Raw genomic sequence first — 16,329 nt, 5'->3', positions numbered from 1 at the left:
CTTCCCCCAGACCAGGCGCTGAGTGGAACCGGAATTGGGACCCTGGCTGGTAAGTGGCCAGCAGCAGAAACCCCAGAGCAGCGGTAGGCTGAGCAGCTCAGCCCGCCCTGCGTGCCATCAAAAATTGGCTTGCGTGCCAAAGGTGGCACATGTGCCGTAGGTTGCCGACCCCGGTTTAAACTTAAGGAAGCCAAACTGCTGACTATGGGCCAAACACAGCTGCTGTCTGCCTATAACTGCAGGAACAGCACAATGTTGATCAGCTACAGTGGACACCTTTAAAATCTTGATGTTTGCTGTATAATGGGATTTTACTGCCTTATTTGGAGCATTCCCTACATAGAAGATGAAGGAGGCAATACTGCAAATACCACAGCAAATATATCTGCTGGGAACTGTACATAGTGTGATTCTAATGGGGCCCTATGTACAGCGTTCAATTACTAATAATCTTCAGCCATCTATCAATGAGTAGAGTACAAGCAAATATGGTGGAGCATTTATTTTCTGATAAACTTCCCAGTAAAAGCAGCTTATGTGCAATTCAGGGATGGTCTTCTGGATCCTGGCACGCTGGCAGCATGGCTTTTGGCGTCACAAAATATGGGCACCTCTAATTTAAAAGAAACCCCAAATCTGAACCTTTAAATCCCTCCTTGATTAGAAAAGGAGACAACTCCTGTTACAAGGCAGCAGATACGCACTGCACTGGGCTGCCTCGTAGAGCCTCTGAAATTGACATTTTGTTGGCTTCCTTCTAGCTGCACCCCCTTTACAGCTCTTGTTAGTTACCTGCTGTATCAGAGTCAAGCTATTTAATGGACTCTGCAAATACAGTGGCTTCACGTTTGGTCTCTCCCCACTCTCCTTCAGTGACGGAAGTTCCTCCCTCAGACTTTCCCCTTAAAACAAACAGTGAGAGTCCGGGAAACATTCCCCACCAAGTTATAATCATCTTAGGACCATGTTAAATATTGGCCCCCATGTGACAGTGAATGCCTTTAAATTATTGTCCTGAGAAGCATTGTTCTGGACTTTTATTTCTGGCACTGAACAAAGGCAGACTTAGAATTCTGCTCCTATGTTGTACTGTGCTAACATAACTGCCCAGACTTTAGTACCCTCCACAGTCCCAACCTGGCCCGTAAAAACAAAAAGCAGGAATTGTTTCTTGCTAGTGTGTTTTATTTACCATACCTAGGCTGCTGGCGGTCTCCAAGACAAGAACGCTGCAGCATCTCACTGCATCTGCTCCATACAATAGAGAAGATTTTTGAAGTCTGTTCTCCTTGTCCAGATCCTCTCTCTAACAACATGCAAGACCCTCCCAACAGCAAGGCAAAATGGGGGAGGTGGGTGTTCAGGCTCCACCAGGAGAAAAGCCTCTTCAGAGCCCTACTTCACTGGCCTGTAATTGCCAGGATGTGCTTGGGGCCCCTCCACTGCAGGTCAGACCCATAACAAACCTTTCATTCTATTAGACATCCACCTCCCTGCTCAGACCAGGCCAGTCTGTTCCAAGTCCCAGCTTCCGAATGTAGTCTGGGGTGCAACTACTGAGGAAGCACATACCATTTGGGCAGAATGGCCTGCAGAACAGACATGCTGGATCCCACAAGGAAGCTCTCTCAGAAAGGTAAGAGCCATGGAGAGGTCAGCTCAGTCCACAAGAAGACAGGAAGAAATAAACACCCCCAGAACCCAATGTATATGGCACACAGGTGTGTGCATGTCTCTTGCATGTAGGCCTTGTGATGCTGTGATTACCTTATGCATGGGACAGCTGAGCAGTGCTTCAGCTGGAACTCTATCCAGCTGCTCCTGAGTGGCTATCAGGGTCTCTACAGAGACACAAACAAGGAGAAGTCCTTGTGGCACCTTAGAGACTAACAAATGTATTTGGGCATAAGCTTTTGTGGGCTAGAACCCACTTCATCAGAGAGACAGAGCCTCACCCTACCTGAGTCTCCTGCATGGCAGTGCCTAAGACTAAATGTAGGACAACGCACCAACCAGACACCTCCAGCTGAAGTCAGGACTTCCTGTAGGCCCTACAATCAAATCAACAAGGTGCAAGCACAGGAAATACCCTGATGTTTTAATGCACTTCCAGAAAAAGGACTCATTGAAGATGACAGAAGTTTGCCCACCGTGTCTCAATGGCAAACACGACTACAGATTTTCCAGTAGGCTTTGGCTTGAGAGATTACTGCAATGCAATGTGCATCTCCAGTTAAGAGCATTTGTTCTGTATCAGGCTAAATTTAGCTGGTATGAGCCTTAATTGCTCTTCCCTTTCACTTTCCTGAACTCATTGCCTGAAAGCTGTTAGAGTGCTTCACGTCCTGGGGGTATCCTCTCCTCTCCATTGTTGGTGGGGAGGGCAGAGCTTAATACATCAGGCCTGGGAATGAGAAGCCCTCAGCAATGGAGATTCTGCTCCCCAGTTTCAACACTCCTTATCATTGCCCCAGCACACACGTGTGCTACATAACCATGCTTTAGGCTGGGGCTCAACATGTTGTGGGCTTCTCCACCACATGGTGACACAGAACATCAAGGATTGTCCTCAAGAGTCACTTCCAATTCCCTCCTCTCTGACTCCCCTACCTGGAACATAACATCCATCACTACATTCCAGCTCTATGCCAAAGCCTAGTACAGTGATCTGTTCAAAGCTCCAGCGATCTCTTATTGGGACCTCCCAATCCGATACACAACTCTCTGGAGTATGTGCAATCGGGAAGGCCCAAAAGAGTGCACGCATACTCTGGAGAGAACTTTATTCCTGGGTCCCAAAAGCATTAGCCACTCAATATGCTTGGCAGCTGGCAGAAGGGCTGGGAAGCAACGGACCTGCTTCCATAACCATGGGGTTCATGCAAAAATCCCACACCTCTGCAGTTACTTCACTGATAGGTCTGAAGGAGAAGTCTTAGGCCAGGTCTACACAACAAGTTTTGTCAGCATAGTTATATCAGTCAGGGATGCAGTACATCCCCTAGCTAACAGTTTTGCCAGCAAAACCCCCAGAGTAGACACAGCTATGCCAACTTAAGAATGGTTCTGTCAACATAGCTAATGTCATCCAGGGACATGGTATTACTATGCCAACAGAAAACCTCCTTCTGTCCATAGACTACCCTGGCATAGCTACACTGGCAAAGCATAGTAGCTTTGTAGTGTAGACAAGGCCTTAGCCTAGATTCTGTTTGTCCACATCAACATCTCTCTGCTGCCCCTCCACATACCAAAACACAGAGCTAAAGGGAGTATTAAGCATGTGCACCATGTCATCTTCCAACAACGCCATTAGGACCCACCCTGTTAGTGAGCACAAAAACTAGAATACCCATCTCCCCTTTGGGATAAGGGAGCTCAGAAGGGTTGGCAGAAGACTATATATCCTAATGATCGTGTACAGCATAATTCTATATTACACATCCCTGTGACATGGAAGGTCCTATACAGCATTCAGTCGAACTCCTATGTTAAACTAGAGAAGTTATGCAGAGAAAGAGCCATCATTGCAAACATCCTACTCCAATTAACTTAAAGAGCAGGGCCTCTTGTTTTGCTGTTTGCATCTAAAAAGCAAAGTGCTGCTGCGTGGACTTACGTTTTGCCTTCTATGAAGACTGAGCTCACCTCATACCACTAACTGTCACTCAACAGGTTCTAGCAGGCAGGCAGAATGCCACACTTCTGGCCTTTTGGTTTTCTCCTGAATGAATATTCAGCTTTCGGTGTCTTACAAACCAAAATGTCTCTGCACAAGTGGTTGTTAACGAATGTCGAGCATCAAGGTTAGGAATGGGTACAAGTCCATCCACAGCGGATGGTGACAATGGTTCCAGGTGCTCCACAGAAATCTCTGTCACATCCAGGAGCTGATCCTTCATTAGGGTGCCAACCAAAAAGGGTTCTCACTCTGAGTGAGTGTGACTCTTCACTCCCATGCTCTCATTATCTGAAGACTCACACCTGTGACACAGTAGGGCTGTGAAGGTTTTTCAAAGGACAGTTTTATATCCACAAGCACCAGAGGAACATTAATTCCATATTAAGTAACTCACCAGAGTATTTCCATCAAGCTGATGAAGACAAGCATCTGCCAGCAGCTTTATCCGCAGTGTGGAAATTCAGCTCTGGGCCTTCTTTATTTCCTTATGACTTGAATGGCTCCAGAAGACTTACTGATTGGTGAATGTCAAAAAATAATCAAAGTTTCCTACCATCCCTACTCTCAAAGTCTCTGAAAGTCTTCATTCCAAAGACCTGTGTTGTTCTGTTGGCAGCCATCGCTAATGCTAATATTGACCTTCCACCCGTTTTCTTCTCTGCCCCACATTCAGCAGAACATGGGACTGTCTACTTCCCCTTTTAAGAGCCATAGTTACCACCATACTGGATCATCCAACCCATGCCCAGCCTCCAGTAGCTGATGCTACAGAGGAAGCAGAGAATCTCTGTTGTGCACTAGCACACTGGAGTGAATTTTTTCCTAATCTGTTTTGTGCCGTCTGTCATGAGAGTCCAGGTTCCCCCCAAGATATCATCTTGTCACCAGATTTGAGGCAAATTCTTCTAATGAAAGAGATTCTCAGATCAGTTGATTTTACTACCCAGGTGAACTAGCCTCAAGATATCAAAACACATGTATTTCCTGGAAATTACAGTGCTGATATTGGATCTTCAGTGATTTAACGTGTAGATTTTAGGTGTAACCAGGCCAATGGCAGCAAAGAAAATGGGTGTCAGCAGATACTTATGCCTAGAGATTTCTTTGCAAAAGAGGAACCATTACTTTCCTTCACAATTCGAGACTACAAAAATCTCTGGACATTTAGGAATCTTACCAGACACGTACCAAACTGCTTACCATGATCTTTAGAGTGAAGGAAATCAGTGGTGAAGTCTGCCTCAATTACAAAGCTATGCCACAGCAATGTCCACTCTTTTCTATAAATCTCTAAGGAAATCTGTACCCATCTTGTTCAGCGTGAAATTCTGAAAATGCTACAGGTAAGTCACTTCACATGCATCTTTCCGGTTAATGAAAAGAGCCATTTACCAAACTAGTTACCAGTTGAGCTTCATCTTGACATCTACCCACCTTTCTGTAAAATTACCTTCGCAATAGCAACAACAGGGAACAGCTGTCTCACTACCATTATTTGTGCCACATGCTCTATTTATAATGCATTTGCTCCCTGACACTGGACCTAACCATGTACCCAAAACCAAAGGCAGCATGCATGATTCTTAACCTCTCAGAAACCAGTGAAGTCCTGCCTCCTCTGAAAAACAGATATGTGGTTTGACCATGTGTGATGGCAGCCTTTGAAGCGTCACCCAGCAGCTGATTTTGTAGTATAGACATGATGGATAATATTTCAAAAAGATACATGTGCTGCATTTAAGTTTTTCCCCCCACTTCCCAGACAGAGGTAAGAAAATGTGAATCTAACCTTCATGAATAGGTCTGCAATTTAGCTGGCAATCCATTCCATGACTACACACTCCAGAGAGTGGGGATGGCTAGGTAGCGTCCGTCAGTCTAGGAGCTAGAGACAAAGAACCACAGTGGCAATCTGTGTCCAGCAGCCTCAAGAAAAAGTCGCCTTCGTAGTTTCACCACAACTGAGCCCTGTCTCTTCTCTATGCCCGTGGATTCTGTCAGGGATAGTTACTCACTCCCAACAGAAAGCATAGAAATAAAACTTTTAATTCAATAAACTATTTATAAATTTGCAGTTTCTCTGAGTGCAACAGATCCAATTTGCAGACAGGATTCCAGAGTCACAAAGAACTTGTCTCCTCCACAGCTCCCAATGTTACCAAGCTAGCCCAACCAATCCTACCTCCTGTGACAGAGAAGGAAAGAGATTATTATTAGCAGTATTACCACAACTCCTGCGAGCCACAGCCATGGACGAGGGCCCCATTGTGCTAGGAGTGGATGGTTATCATTTTGTCAAGGCCAACCCAATGTTACCTAGTCGGCGTTTCATTATACAATAACATTTAGTAGTGCCCATTGGTTCTGAGCAGGACACTGTTTTAGATACCGATTACCCCATTACTACAGTACCTGAGGACTCACAATCTCTAATGTATTTATCCTCTGACACCTCATTGTAGCAGGGCTGGACTATTACCCCATTTACACACGAGAACTGAGCAGCGGTGTGCAGGATCAACTATGCCCTTGGGACGATTCCATCTGGCCCCTGAACAAAATGGCATCCTCTGCACATTGTGACCTTGCATGCACCATATGTGCAAGGTCAGGTCGTGTGGAAGATGCCTGGCTAAAAATGTCAGAGCCTGCCACTGGAAGTGAGGCGTGGAGAAATAATGTGACTTGCCAAAGATCACACAAGAATTCTGTGTCAGATTAAGGAATTGAACCCATTTATTCAAATCCTGGGCTAGTGCCCTAACCACTGGACCACCCTTCCTTAACAAGCACTGTACAGACAGAGGTATGTACTGTCCCTGCCACAAGACACATGAGTTTTGTTTATCAGATACTTTAGGTAAACCTAGCAGGCAGGAGTGGGAGACTAGCAAAGATGGCTTAAAGGATAGGATGCTAACTAAAACTCACAAGAGCTGGATTTGGTTCCCAGTTCTGAAAGACTTCTTAAGGATTTGGATAAGTCACTTAGTTCATCTCGTGCCTCAGTTCCCCCATCTATAAAATGGGGAAAGCCTCCCTGCCTCCCAGGATTTTGCGAGGATAAATCCTTTAGTGATGGCATGGTGCTCAGATATTACAAGGAGCAAATAAATATCTAGATAGACTGACCGGCTAGACAGATGCTGTAACATATAGCCTTGTGTTCACTGATCAGTCCTAGCCATGGAAACTAGCAAGATCACTGTTGGTGGACAGCACAGGTCATGGGTAGAGAGAAGGCTACAGAATGTGATTAGGCCCAGGTCCAGTAAACAGATTTCTTGGCAGCTGCTATAGGACGACATTGCCTCTGTTAGCCTGGTTGGAAAGAAAGATACTGATTGTCCATAAATGCAACTCCTCAGATTGTTTTCATTGATCTGCTGAGTCACACTCAAATATTTGTGACATTTTTGACACTACTTTGGGGGCATGGGAATGGAGAGGTAGCACACAGACTAAGATCAAAGCAGCCTCCCTACTTTGCTATGACAACAGGCTGCTTTGGGGGGGAAAGTCAAAAACCTGCCAAAATATGACCCCTGTTTCCATCTCTCCACTCATTCCTAAGAAGAATGTAGCAAGAATAAAACCCAATGCAAGTCACAAAATAAGAGAAGCAACATCACCCAAGTCACACCTCAAAAGAAACTGCTCTACAGTAAATAATTTCCCTTGTTAAGTTAGCCATGCAAAATGGCTATTATTTCATAATCCATTTTGATGCTAGGATAAATAAAGCAGAGGCATCTATTTTACACAGAATAATATCAGACTGATTTTTTTTTAAGACATTGTTACTTCTGCAAACTAATTACATGGCTTATCAAATCCAAAGACTCTTTTACTCCACACAGCAATGGTTATTAGATCATAACTAGACAAGATGATGAGCTGGAATAGGCCCTTTAGACAAAAAGCAGAGGGATGGGGTGGGGGGAATACAGGTCTAGCTAAGTGAGTGCAACTCCACTGACTTTAAGTTGCATCCAGCTACACATCAGATCTGAATCTGGACCAAGTCTTGCTTGCATCTCAAGACCTCTGCCTATTTAGGGCCTGGTACTGAAAAGTACTGAGCACGGATCAGGTCATTTTAAAGGGATGCTTCTATCTGAAACACACTGAATATAAACTTTGGCAAGTTATTTATGGACTTGTAAGTCTACACTGCCACAAAAGGCAACCTTCCCACACCATCTCAGTGGAGGCCTCCTGCCCTCATTTAGAGTGATTCTCTTTCAGACATACTGGAAAACACTAAACCTTGCTTCAACCTGTTACACAAGGCCTGATTTTTAAATCTCTCTGTTCTGGTGGTCATTGCCAGGGTCGGGGGGGAGCAGTCTGCATGTGGCATTGTGGATGGGCAATGTTGGGCAGCAGCATACTTACCTCCAATTTGTTTATAATTTATTACTTTCGTGAGAACCTGAAAGGTTTAACAATTTAATTTTCATTTTAAAATGATACACAATATGGCAGGCCCCCAATTTGTTCAGACTGTGCAACCCTTCAAAAGAGCAAGACCCTTTTCTTCCAAGTCCACCATCCCTACTGAACAGCTTGACTCTCCATAGATTCTATTCTACAAGCAACCAGGCAGGCATCAGAGACCACCGGTGAGCTCTGCCCCACACTTTTAAAACCACTGTGTTAAGATATTGGGGTTCCCTTTTTAAAGTCTTCTCTCTTGGCTGCTTAGGAAACATTTAAAAGTTCATCCTCTTTTGGGTGGGGCGTTTATTCTTCCTATATCTCAAACCGATTCATTCTGATTCACTAGCTTTTTATTTTAAACAGGATCTTTCCCCACCCGTCTCCCCCAATTAAACACTTTCCGATCTCTCTGGGGGAGTGAATAAAAAAAACCCACCCAACACCCCGCATCAACCCACAGAGCCCTGCTTCACAACACCGCGGGCCAATATGGTCGGTGTGGGGCAGTATGTGGGGGGAGGAGTAAAAAGCAAAAAACCGAACCAAACAAAAACCACCCAGACAACTTAGTGAGGCTGACAAAACAGGCACAAAGCAGCAGCAGCAGCTGGGCCTAAAAATTAACATGAGTGAAAGACAGTCCCAGGGAGGATTTTTTTTTCTTCAAAAAGCTACAAAATATCCATTGCACATAATTATTATAGCAACCCCCCCCCCCGTTCCTAACATCTGTTTCTCTCTCACAGACGGAGGTTGGTGGGTTGCTTTTTGCCCAGCTCTTCGAGGGTACAATCCCTCCCCCCCCCACTTTCCCAGCCCCCCTCCCTTGTCACGGGGGCACACGGCCCCCCCCCCCCCAGTGGGGAGCCCCGCTCCGAGGCGCCGGCTGCCCACAACACCGCCCCCCAGCCCGCCCGCCGCACAGCGCTTCACCCCCACAGCGAAGGGCCGCCTGAGGGGGCGGCTGGGGCGCGGGGAGCAGCAACGGGGCAGCCCCTCCCGCCAGCCCCAGGCACGCCCGCGCGCGGGGCATTTACCTCCTCGGGGCCCCTCAGAGGCGGGGGCCAGCCCCCCGGCCCCCCGCCAGCCGCTCCATTGTGGGCTGCCTCCCGCGGCCGTTGTCTCTTTAAGCCTCTTCTCTCCCTTCCCCCCCACACACTCCACGGGCAGCGGGCACACCGCGACGCCTCTACTCCAGCGGCGTACGGCTCAGCGGCGGCCTATGGCGCGCGCGGCCCGCCGGCGGCGCAAAAGCCCTCCCTGAATAGGAAGCCCCGGATTTGCAGGGGCTGGGCGCAAGCGCGGTGGAAGGGGAGGGAGGCGGCGGAGCGCCGCTGGCGTAACGCGCGTTGGAGAATACAGTAGGTTGCTGAGAAGGGCGGGGGAGGGGCTTTGCGACAATGGCGGCGCGCTTTGCGGCTTGCCCTGGTCCCCGCCCCTTAAGCCCGCCCCCTTGTAACTCTTTTTCTCTCTCCCGCGTGGCGCGTGTGGGCGTGTTGGGGGGGGAGTTGTCCCGTCAGTACCCGAGTGGGGCAGGGGCTCCCCACAGGGCAGCCCCCTCTTCTGCCATCCCCTAGGGCACAGTCATCCTAGCACCCACATACAGGGCAGCCCCCCTCACATGACCCCCCCATTTACTCACCCCTATATCCTCCCCACAGTGCATGCACCCTCACAGTCCCCATTCAGGCCACCATCACCTTAACACCCATCTACAGGGCAGCCCCCCTCACATGACCCCCCCCATGCACTTGCCCCTATAACCTTCCCCTCAGTGCATGCACCCTCACAGTCCCCATTCAGGCCACTGTCACCTTAGCACCTACATATAGGGCAGTCACCCTCTCATGGCACTCCCCAAAGCCTCCCCACAGTGCGCTCACTGCTGCAGAGTTGTCCTTAGGGTGACCAGACAGCAAGTGTGAAAAATCGGGATTGGGGTGGGGGTAATAGGAGCCTATGTAAGAAAAAGACCCAAAAATCGGGACAGTCCCTATAAAGTCAGGACATCTGGTCACCCTAGTCATTCCCCACCCAGCACCGCCAGGGTCCTGGCGTGAGTGGTGCTGGTTCCAGTGGGGCTGCCCAGGCTGAGCCAGAGCCTTCACCCCACCAGTTTGCCTCTGCCCCCATAATCCCAGTCTGCCTATCCATCCCACCATCTATCACCATATGTACCCTGCACTAATCATTTCTCTCTCTTGGGAAGTTGTAAAGCACTTGCCAAAGTGTCTAGGTGTCTGTGTACACCAGTAGTGAAATACAAGAACCCAGAAAACCTCTGGGCTCAAACGGTCATTGTTTCCCAACCTGCTGTCCCTTTCCCCCGCTGTTATAATAACCAACCCCACAGATTAAATTATCACTAGTCATGTTTATGTAAGGTGACCATTTTTATTATAGTATTGCCAACCCCAAGTGTTCAAAAATCATGATTTAGGCTCCCAAAAGTCATGCAATTGGCTTAAAAATCAGGAGATGTTAACGAACAATAAACGGTGGGTTCTTTTTATTTGCCTTTTGGTTTTTGAGCCATTAGGATTTACATTTTCAAGCTTTCTCAGGAACCATGAGGGCTAGAAGCTTACTTTATTTAAAAAATAGAAGCTGGGATGCTCACATAATAACATGACTTTGGGATCTGGGGCTTTAAGAAAAATACCAGGTATCACAACATTGTGAGATTCTGTAGAGCAGTGTTTCCCAAACTTGGGATGCCACTTGTATAGGAAAAGCCCCTGGCGGGCCGGGCCTATTTGTTTACCTGCTGCGTCCGCAAGTTCGGAGGATCACGGCTCCCAGTGGCCGTGGTTCGCCACTCCAGGCCAATAGGAGCTGCTGAAAGCGGCACACCGCGAACCATCTCCACTGGGAGCCACGATTGGCCAGACCTGCAGACGCAGCAGGTAAACAAACCGGCCCAGCCTGCCAGGGGCTTTCCCTACACAAGTGGCGTCTCAAGTTTGGGAAACACTGCTGCAGAGTGCTATAAGTGTGCCAGGCATTTCTCAGGAGAAGCACAAAGGACAGATCTTTAAAAATTTTGCCATCAAAGGCCTGATCCTAACTTCAGTAGGGCTCCATGCAGATGCACTGGTACACCCGTGTGGATCAGTCTGCAGGATGGTGAATTTGGGAGAGGCAGTGTGGTCTAGACTCTAGTGGATACTGGGTACTGGAATGGAATTGCAGTGGAGTGAAACCTGAGTTTTGCCAGTGAATTGCTGTTACTCCTTCTGGTCTCCGTGCCTGTGTTTTCCTTCCTTTCCTAATCTAGTTTTTTCAAGATTATAAACTTTTCAGTCTCTCGCTATGTGTTTGTACAGCCCCAAGCACAATGGTGCTGCAATCTTGATTAGGGTCTCCAAGCATCAGCGCAACACATATTTATAATAGCATACACCAAAAGTATGGAATAAGAGGAGGAGATGGATTCCAGAAAGAAGAGTGAGGAGTCCTTGTGGCACCTTAGAGACTTATAAAATTTATTTGGGCTTAAGCTTTCATCAGAGTGAGCAGTTACTCTTCACAGTGTTTTAATGGTTTCAAATACTCTAGGTTTCATTTCTGTTGTCTAGTGTTTTGTCCCATGACCCTTCTGCAATAAAGAGCTTTTTAAACGCATTGAATCAAATAAAAAACAAGTTGGCAAGCAGGCCTCATGCAGAGGATAACAAGCTGTGCTACAAATGCAGATTTCATAGTGGAACTTCAAACCAAGTGCAAAAAAATATAAACAAGAAAACACAGTGGGGGAAAAAGCTTTGTCCTGGTTGTTTTCATGCAGTTATCTTTTATATTTGTAAGCTTTTGGGGTCAGATTCTGTATATTTTATTTGTTTTACAATGTGCCATATATATGTTTATGGCACCATATTAACAACAATTAATAATAAATTGTTTGGGGCTTAGTAAAAATTAAAAAAGCGGAATAAAAGTTGTTGTCTTCTCTGAGCAAACCATTTGCTGACTGTTTTAACCCTCATGGAAGAGTCTGTGGAATGTAATGAATTGATAGGATCCTACAGACATTAATCTAAAACCCTACAGAACTTAACCCTGACCCTATAGAATTGTATAGCAGAGATGGCATTTCCTATCATATTCTATAGGATGACCCAAAAAATCTATAGGAAAGCAATAATTTCCTATGAAATGCCATTGGATTTTTCCAAAAGGAAGGCAGCAACGGAAGTGAGATGGTTGTGCTGTGAGCTGCAAGTGGCTTAGAAGTGGCCTTTTCCAAAGCACTTGGCTTAATTCTGCATTGGCTTAACTCTGCCCTCACTGCAGGTAATGGCCACTTTACCAGAGACTTCAAAGAGAGCAGAGCTAGGCCACTGCAGAGCACTTTTAAAAAGGCCACCTTAAATTAAAATGTACTACCTTTAGGGCCTGATCCTGCATGCCACGTTCTCCCATCTGAGTCCACGGGGCAAAGCATGTCATGCTCATTGAAATCAATGGGCATCTGACGCCTAAATACCTTTGAGTATCTGGGCCAGAGGAACTACTAAACTGTATCAGACCAATGGTCCATCTACTTCAGCATCCCAGACACAGAGAGTGGCCAGCACCAGCTGCTTCAGAGGAAAGAGGCAGAAGCCTACAGCAATGGGGTCATCTGACCCATGGGAAGTTCCTTCCTGACCACCACAATTAGAGGTCATTTTATGCCCTAAAGCTGCAGGGTTTATCTCTGTCCCAGACTCCTATTTTACAGTCCTTGCAGTTGTCACTTTGAAAGTTCTCACAATCTATATAAACATCTAATCTGGTTTTGAATTCTGTTATGCTCTTGTGGCAATGAGTTCCAAAGACTAACTGCTTTTGTATTTCCTTTTGGCAGTTTAAAGTAGAGGGTTCCATGGTGGATGGAGTGGGCAGTCAGAGCACGACCCTTGTAAATGTTTAGTAATTAACCTAATAGGCAATTGAGGTTAATCTGGAAAGGACAGTTTAAAACTGAGTTAAAAAACAACTAGAGGGCACCTGTACACATTTATTTACATACGCAGTGACACAGCTGAGAAATACATTCTGGATCTATTAACTAGGCCGAGTTAGTTTCAATGACCTTAGCCCTCCTGAATCAATGGAAACCTGAGCAGCTTGCACTAAAATAGGCTATACGAATAAGAATTAGACCTGCGTTTTTTGAGCTGGCAGGTTCATGACTTTGTTGTGTTTTTGTTTAACAAAGCCCTTGTGCCTGTCGGTTACATGGTAGCAACAAAACCTCAGATGAAACCCAACAAAAGCTTCAGAGAAATCAAATGAACCTTCAATCAGGGAACAAAATCAAATGGATCCTTGAGCTATTTTCATCACACCATGAATATGCGACACTCTTAAGAGACCAGAGGCAGAGAGAAGGATGCTGCTGCCTAGCTCTGGCCCCAGTATGTTGGGGTCTGAGTGATGCAAACGGCTCACAAAGGGCCAGGAGAGACGACCCTCAGTACACATGTTCCAGGAAGCTGCTCCTCACCTGCAAGTCTCAGGGCAGGTCTGCACTTAGAATGTTGCAGCTGCACTGATTTTTCACACTCCCGAGCGACGTAGTTATATACCAATGTACGTTTCTAGTGCAGACCTGGCCTGCGTAGAGGCTGTGTTCTGGGTAGGGCCAGGGATAGGAGAGGTGGAGCTAGGGATGGAGGAGTAGGGCCATAGTGCAATTGCAACCACCAGACTGGCTTGCACCACGAGCCATAGGAGCCTCTTGTAGGGTGATGTAACTTAGAGCAACCCCATCTCAGTCTGCCTAAGTTAAAGGGGGTGTCAGGGAGGAGTGATTTGAGACAGGGGAAACATGCCATACAGTGAGAGACTTAAGCAGCTCAGTCTATTGAATTTAGCCAAGACACAGTTGGGAGACGACTTAGCACAGTGTACAAGCACCCACATGGCGAGGAGATTTCTGATAGAAGATGGCTCTTTGATCTAGCTGAAAAAGGCAAGACACGATCCAGCAGCTGGACGCTAAAGCAAGATGAATTCTGACTAGAAGTAAGACGCAGCACATGTTTAATCCGGAGGAAAATTAACCATTGGAAGGACTTACCCAAGACTGGGGTGGCTTCTCCATTCCTTGTAGTCTTTACATCAAGACTGGGTGTCTTTCTAAGCGATCTGTGTTAGCTCAAATAGAGTGATGGGCGTGAGGCAGGAATCACGGGGTGAGGGTCTCAGGCCTGTGCTATGCAGGAGACCCAACTAAATGATCGTAATGGTCTCTTCTGCTTTCAGGTCTATGACTTTAGAAATGTCCGCTTCTGAAGCAGACCAGAATCAGGAGGGCAGGACAGCAGTGTAGAGCCGTCCTTTCCCTCCTTCCTGGACTGCACCTTCTGGAGATTTAACACAGAATCTCAGCCACAGTCTCTGCCCCAAAGAGTTTACAATTGAAGGGTATGTCAGAGTTGGAGCTGGAGCTGTAATTTCCAGCTTGGGCAGACATACCTGCCCAAGTTTTGATTGAGCTGGTGTGCAAGTAGCAGGATAGTCTACTCGCACGCCTAGGGTCTTGGAGGGGACTGTACTCAGGGCAGGTAGCCTGTGCCACCACCCACGCTGCCGTGGCGACACTTATATTTTTAGAGGGCTAGTTTGATCAAACCTGGCGCATGTCAGTCTACCTGAGCTGGAATCGACACCTCAGATCAGGTATAAACATATCCTAAAAGTTTAATACAATGGCCACTGAAGCTAATAGGAGATTTTCCACGGGACCTGGATCAGGCTCTGAAGCCCGGCTTCTGCAGACACTTGAGTGAATATGTTACATGACTCCCACAAGGAATCCCACTGATTTCGATGGGGCTAATCCTGGCCGGGCCATTGTCTTTCTGCAGGGTCTGGGCCTATGTTAGGGTTAGAGCTGAGCAAATAATTGACCATAAATCATTGAAGTGACAATTTTTTCCTGTTTGCAGCTCCCAGTTTTCTGGAATGTATTCATCGGTCCAAGTTACTCACCAGGTCATTTACATCAATAATACTGGGTCCGGGCATCGTTGCCAAGCTGCTTGTGCCAAACATCTGACATCTGGAATTCAGACTTTGGGAAGCGTCAGTTAGTTTTGCTGGGACACTGATGACCCACCTTGTGTCCTGTTTCCTGACTGGTTGAGCAAAACTCTTAGATTCAGGTTTCTTGGGTGAATTTTCACACTATACGTTAAAAACTCATTTTCTGTGATGACTGGCCCAAACTTAGATTTCCATTTCTATGAGTGAATGTCTTCATTTGAATATCTGTGGGCAGAATAAAAGGCTGGATTGGTGACTGAAACACTAGATTAGGGTTTGTGAGATCCACTTTCAGTTCCCAGCTCTGCCGTGGATTCCTCGTCTGAACCTGGACAAACCACTAACCTCCCTGTCCCTCAGCTCCCCATGTGCAATAAGGGGGTGATAGTATTTCCTTGTCTCTATGGATTATAAGCTCTTTGGAGCAGTGGCTTTCTGAAAGATGTACAATGCCCAGGATAATGAGACCATCATCTCAGCTGGAGTGTCTAGGCACTGCCGGAAAACAAATTATCATCATTATAATGACTTGTATTACTTATGACACTGAGAGAAGTCACTATGAAAGGCGCTGTGGCAAAATTCAGGCATATGCAACGGACATTGAAAGTCACATGGATTGACGCAGGCACAACATTGACATGATGTAGGGTAACAGAATACAGGGAAAAGGGGTCATAGTTGGCAGATCTTCACAATCAGCTGGAGCCTGTCTCACCGTACTGAGAATGGCACTTTCCTGACCAGCTTGGGCTGCATTCACCTGAGCTGACACCTGCACGGAGCTAAGATTAGAAGCTTTAGAAAGCAGCCAGGAAGTTTCACTCCCATCTGTGTTCTGGTTATTGAGCAGAGAAATCCAGAAGATACGTTCTGTGCTTAAAGCTCATCTGTCTTTCCCTCCCAACCACGCTGCAGCCTTAGCTGGCATGCATGGATGCTGCCTTCCTGGGGACAGCCCCAGCTTTAAGGCAGCTGTTGTTCAATGAACTGAGGACGGGGGATTCCCTCGCAGCCCCAGATCTGGATGTGCAGCTGTCCCACATACTGAAGCAGCAGACACCGTGGGCGTTGCCTTGTCCAGCATTGTCTAGATTACAACTGCGCAATTTAAATGCTGGAGGCTAGAGGCACATCCGCGTGTTACTTTCAGTATTCTAACAGGCTTA

At 46.8% G+C, this 16,329-nt stretch overlaps 1 protein-coding gene across 3 annotated transcripts in view; it reads right to left on the bottom strand.

Annotated features, from left to right (window-relative positions):
* CSNK1G2 (casein kinase 1 gamma 2) overlaps window positions 1–9,368 on the bottom strand; it is an 89,185-nt gene extending 79,817 nt beyond the window's left edge. Inside the window, exon 1 of one of the 3 annotated variants that reach the window (XM_032788190.2) lies at window positions 9,163–9,368. The gene's annotated coding sequence lies outside the window, so the exon portion shown is untranslated. The remainder of the gene's footprint in view (window positions 1–9,162) is intronic. The other 2 variants (XM_075070849.1, XM_075070850.1) reach the window with 2 other exon arrangements.
* Window positions 9,369–16,329: the final 6,961 nt, after the last annotated feature.

The sequence above is a fragment of the Chelonoidis abingdonii genome, chromosome 11, assembly GCF_003597395.2.
Source record: "Chelonoidis abingdonii isolate Lonesome George chromosome 11, CheloAbing_2.0, whole genome shotgun sequence".
NCBI lineage: Eukaryota > Metazoa > Chordata > Testudines > Testudinidae > Chelonoidis > Chelonoidis abingdonii.
The sequence above is the reverse complement of the archived record's forward strand: the minus strand, read 5'-3'. Positions and strand labels throughout refer to the sequence as shown.